Below are 6,000 nucleotides of genomic sequence, written 5' to 3' on the forward strand. Positions count from 1 at the left end.
AGCGTGAGGGCTGTGTGAAGCGAGACGTTGTACTCTTGACCAATCTTAATCTTATCTCCTAATCACTGCTTACTCAGGAAGTGTTAAAAATGACTTGGTATTGAACTGAGAGTTTGTGGATAATCAACAGGACAAGATCTCATTACTCAAGTGTTGGAGACCTCCCAGCTGGCTCCTGCGTCTGGTTTCTTTGGAAACGGCAAAAGGGCATCGGCTCTGAATCTGTGTACTCTGGCAGCCCTTTGTTCCTGCGGTGACATTGGGGTTTAAGTGGTTTTCTCCTCCAGCAGGATGCTTCTTTTAAACCACCTATACAAAACACTGGAGCACTTTCGTGGCCCATCAACAACATCTTGAAGTCCATGTGATCAAAGCTAGTGGTGTTTATTGGTAGAGTGGCCAATTTATTTCATGGAGCATAAAAATGCAATAAAGTTTATTGAAATGGTAATCTAGAGCAAGGTTGTTCTTACTACGTTACATAATGTCCCCCTTATTTTATTTGAACGCGACACCTTATAGCGCTTGTGCCCCAACTAGTTTCCAAACAATTTAATAAGCTCCTAAACATCTTAGTTGCATCCTTTCAGACGGTAGGCATTTCACGTGCACTGATACGCAGCGGGAAAATAACCTTGTTCAGACCAGAACTCCGACACGTATTCATCATAGGGAAAATATTCTCATTTAATCACTAACTACAGGGTTGTGCAAATCTGCCCAGCGTCTCATGATCATGATTTCTTTTCGGTCGTACTTTTTTGGGAGAAATTCCTATTTACTTATCAGCGTGGAGGATTTGAGACCGCGGATAAATAAAATGAACAAGGATGAGAACACGGCAGTAGGAACATATTTCAGGCTCAGAGAGGTATAGGGTAACCGTAAAGGTTACATATGAGTTATATAACATTAGATGTCATTTTTTTGTAAAATGTGACCATGTGATGGATGCTATACCTGAAAATATTGTATGAATTTATGTTTCTTTCTTGCACATGTATGTTAAACTACAGAAAATGAAGAAAAGGATTAGATTTTTTTCAAGAGCTACCTCATTCATTTGAGGATGAACCAATTTCCCAACATATTTGGCTATTAACTGGGCAAGTAATCCATCAAACCCAGTTAAATTTGGTCACATATGGGTATTATTACTCTCTCTGGACACATATGCCAAAACACAAATCGTGGACATATGAGCAAATGGCCTCTTGGAGCAGAACCCACTCATTTGTAAAAGGAGAACTTGTTAACAGCTTGTTAACTACTGACTCCTTCTTTCCTTCTTTTCTATCATTTACACTGCAGCTATTCAGTTTTCATTTGGGAATTAATTAATTCTCAAATAAATCCAGTCTGTCGACCTTGCAGTTTTCAGAGCTGGACTTTTTGTATTTGCCCTGGGGTGTTTGAAGAACTGACAGGCCTCCTTTTCTCTTCAATTCATATTCTAATTATCTTGCTGAAGGATTAATCAAGCGTCCAGAAGGTACACAAAGCCCTGCTTGTCTAGCAGGTATTAGTTCCATCCATAGTGACTGTGTTTAACAGTCTAAATCTTGCATCATTAACAACTACCGTCGTTTCTAGTTTTTCTATCAGCACACAAATTATTCATTTTAAGCTGATATTAGCTTTGTGCTACTTTCATGCAACACTTCTAAAGATTTCGTTTAAAATAACGTAATAAATGTGTAACATAATGTAAACCAGTGCCTTAAATTGAAACAATACTGGAACACCACTAATCTAAAACCTCCAGGTGTGCCTTGGAAAATATTAAGGAGTAATATGAAATATATCTTATTTGTTCTATATTATATATATATATCCTCATGCAGCCGCGTGCAGAGCTGAGGTGCACATGTTTTATAGATGTATGTTGTACACTGCAGTCATCATCAAATCTCTCTCTCTCTCTCTCTCTCTCTCTCTCTCTCTCTCTCTCTCTCTCTCTCTCTCTCTATATATATATATATATATATATATATATATATATATATATATATATATATATATATATATACATATACATAAAAGAATACCTATCAAATAACTAATTAGCTAATCTGGACGGGATCAAGTTTTCCTCCTATTTTCTAAAGTATTATATAACCTTAACAGAATTTGTAACACCAGACCGTTACAATATATTTTTGTAAGATTTCCAATATAGAATTGAACTAATTAAATAGGATTGTTTTTATTTCTATTATAACGTATTTGACTCTCTGAAAAGCAAATGCAAATTTTCATATTATGCTTTCAACGAAATTAGAATTAAAAAAATAAATACAGTGTTTTCTCTTTCACTAAAGCCTTGTTTGGGTAAACTTGCTTGACGTTTAGCCCAAATATACCTTGAAAAAATGACTTTTCCTGGTCTCTGCCTGCCTGCCTCTAACTAATCTCCATGTTTTGCATTTATGTGCCTGGAGACGGTTCTTGATCCATTAACGTGTAAGAACAGTCAAATATTGCTTTGTTGCCACATTATAGAAAAATTGCTTTAATTTCCTTTGGTCCTATGTTTCGCTCCTTTGGCCAAATTAACTTATTTAAAATAAACAATAGATTCACCCATAAATGCATATTTCAAATGGAGGAAATAACATCTGGCATAATATATGAAATGTTCTTTCTGCTGCTGCGGGTTGTTGCTGATTTGTTTTAAAGCTTGTCATTATAAACCTAATACACCTCCTTTATTAAACAGCGGAAGGACAGTATTAGTAGAATATTGTTTTGTTCACACCTTGGCCTCTGATAAAGATGCAGTCTTTAGGGAGGCGGATGTTAGTCATCAACAGAGCTGCGTATCATTGGCAGCTAAACCTGCTAAAAAAGGAAAGATCAACAGGTCAGTCGGCCTGTTGCTCTGTGCAAAGAATAAATAATTCAAAAGCTGCATTAAACATACATTTATCAGACTTTAACTTGTTTTCATACAGTAGTGAGGCACAACTTATGCTGTAACCTTTGAGCTCTGATGTTGTAACCTATCAGCACTGATGATGAATGCGTCATCAGTGATATGCAACCTTTTAAAACAAACCTTATTTCTTCTGTCCCCTAATTGTGCTGCCATTGGTGTTAACAGTTCACATGCTTGATGGTGTCTGTAGGATCTGCACTGAGTTGGTGAATGTTGAACTCCAAATTATTTGGAAAAGGTTTCGTAACCCTTTCCAGATTGATGTCCAAGCAACAACTGTTTCTCTACAATTGCTGCTTACGTCTTTCACTCTTGGCATTGTCTTAAGATGCATTTGTATTCTCCAGACCATTGTTGTGGAATTTATCAAAAACCAGTTCAGAAGTCCGCTCGTGGTATAGAGAGGTTTTAATCAGTTCAGCCGGCGGTCGACATGACCATCGCAGATCGAGTCTGTATTTGGTGTGTCGACACAAATTGGTTTGTCCGAAGGGTTTTTATACAAAAGTTACAGGAATAAACCAGCCCAGTGAGAGAGGTGGGACTTTTAGCTTTGGGACCACCCCTGAGTGATCAGGAAGTCCGTATATGTTCTTTGTCTCTGTGGGGGCTGGAAGTCTCGGCAGGGATGCAGAACGCCGGACCTTGCGTGACAATGTCCCGGCAGGGGTCCCCAGGAACTGGAACCCGCATGTCTATGAGCATAAGGGGGGGCTTGAGCAATCTGCAAGGCGTCGTTGTGTCCCTGCAGGGGGGCCAAATGGTCAAAATGCTTCATCAATTCACAATTTTTTTTTTTTTTTTTTTTTTTTTTACAGTGGAGTACATCATTTTAGTAATAGTTTGAGTGATACATATGTTTGCAAGTAAACCTTAGACATGTGGTCGGAAACCAAATAACAACAAGCCAACAAAGCAAATTCAAAAATCAAGTAACCAACGTGTCCTAACTGTTCTTTAAACCAATGAAACAAACTACTTATGACAGGTGTATGTAACATTTTGGCAATATCTTTCAAGTGATGCGTTATTTCTTGGACTGTGGCATTGCGGGTATAAATGTACAACATTCAGTTTTAATGACAGCACAAGTTCCCCCTTGAGAAGCTAATAAATCCATCATCCCTACAGCAGTCATTTCTTGTGAGAGCATAGGCATGTCTTTTGCAGTGGTGTTGGCTAATCTTCAACTGCATGGGATAAATCTCTTATCTGTTCCAAAGCTGCCATGACTCCGTAATTTGGAACGAGGGCACCAAAAAATCTTGTCCATGGTGTTTGTGTGTGTGTGTACAATTCTCTTCTAACAATGTGAACGATTCTCATGGCTGGTACCGCATGGCCCAGACCACATATTCCAGACCAACCGTTTGGAAGATATTCACAAGCCTTCACGCCACAAATCCAGTAAACATCCTTTGGTAGAGGTATGGAACAGCGATTAACCATTGTAGCAAGGTAGCTATAATCCTCAATGGAATCGGGCAGTGGATTTTGGCTTGTTTTAGGCTTAACAAGCGGTTCTTCAGAAGGAGAGCATGTGGAGTCACAGTTTGGCCTGTGCTGCTCCTTTGCTCCCCTGCTCCCCTGCTCCCCTGCTCCCCTGCTCCTCTGCAGAGGTCCCAGGTGCTGGAGCTCAGCTACTTCCGGGCAGGAAGAAGAAGGAATCGGCTGGTTTCCGCTGCATGGTCGAGGAGTTGTGTTCTTGCAGTGGGATGCGTGGAACCAGGTTAGACGCCCCTCACACTTGACGGCGGTGTTGGTGGTGAGCAGGACGTGTTGAGGTTTAGACCAGCGAGGTTTCAGGGCGTTTTTCCGTCGGAACTCCCTGACACAGACCCAGTCGCCGGGTTGGAGGTTATGGCACGGTTTGTCACTAGGAGGAGACTGGACAGCATTTACTTGTCTGTGGATTGACTGGACAGCAAAAGTTAGAGCAGAACAGAATGATATCATGGATTCATCCATGGCATGGAAGTCCATCTTCTTCATATATACAGAACTGAATTGCTTGGTATGGTCATAGGTCTACCCATAATCCTTTCATGAGGCGTGAGTTTTGTGCTTCCTAATGGGTGTTAACAGGTGTCAACATTGTCCATTTAAGTCCAGTTTAAAATTCTCTGCACATACAAAAACATTTTCATACATGAACATTTTCATACAAGAATAATTTCATATCCCTCACATAATGTCTATTTGTAGAGCTTCAAAAAAAAAAGTCACGGTGGGGGGAAGTGTTGATAATGTTTGCAATATTTTTATAGGATGCAAATCTTGGAGCTTATCAGTCTTTCAACACTATCTGACACATTCCCCCTTTTGCTCATCTGTGATTGCCAACTGTGATCAGCTATCACGGGTACAAGGATGTGGGTGCAACAACGCGGCCGTCGTTGCTGACCCATAATTGTTTACATTTTTACAACCATGGGAATGCTACAATCCGTTTTTTCTTCACCTCAGTAGTCTTCTTGTAGGAGGGCTACATCATTAGGAGAAACCAGGTCGTTAGCGGGTATAGAAGGGCAAAGTTTTACATAGACAGGTAAGCCAAATTTGGCAGTTTCTTTTGCTGCATGGTCAGCTGAAGCATTGCCTAGTGAAAACAGGGTTGGACTGGGTGTGGGCTTCACATTTAACAAAGCAATAGATGAAGGTAGTTGACAGGCTTGTAACAGTTCACCAATCAATTAACCACATTTATCTCCGAGGATGAGATAAATACTCGGTTCGCCCACAATATATAAAATCTATAAAATACAATATACACAACCAAAAGCATATCTGGAATCTGTATAGATTGTAACAGTTTTACCTTTTGATCAGTATATATAGTTTCATCTACTTGGGTGGAGCTGGAGGAGGAGGGCGCTTTCAACAATTAAGAATTATCACAAATTGTATAACCTGCGTATGGTATTCCATTTTTATAAGCAGAGTCGTCAGTGAGGAAAACAGGAAAGGTCAGGACGAGTGTTAAAGACAGAGGTGTCAAAAGTATTCACATTCATTACTCAGGTAGAAGTATAGATATTAGAGTTCAAAAATACTCCTGTAGA

This window comes from Cololabis saira, chromosome 21 (assembly GCF_033807715.1).
Source record: "Cololabis saira isolate AMF1-May2022 chromosome 21, fColSai1.1, whole genome shotgun sequence".
In the NCBI taxonomy this organism is placed as follows: domain Eukaryota; kingdom Metazoa; phylum Chordata; class Actinopteri; order Beloniformes; family Belonidae; genus Cololabis; species Cololabis saira.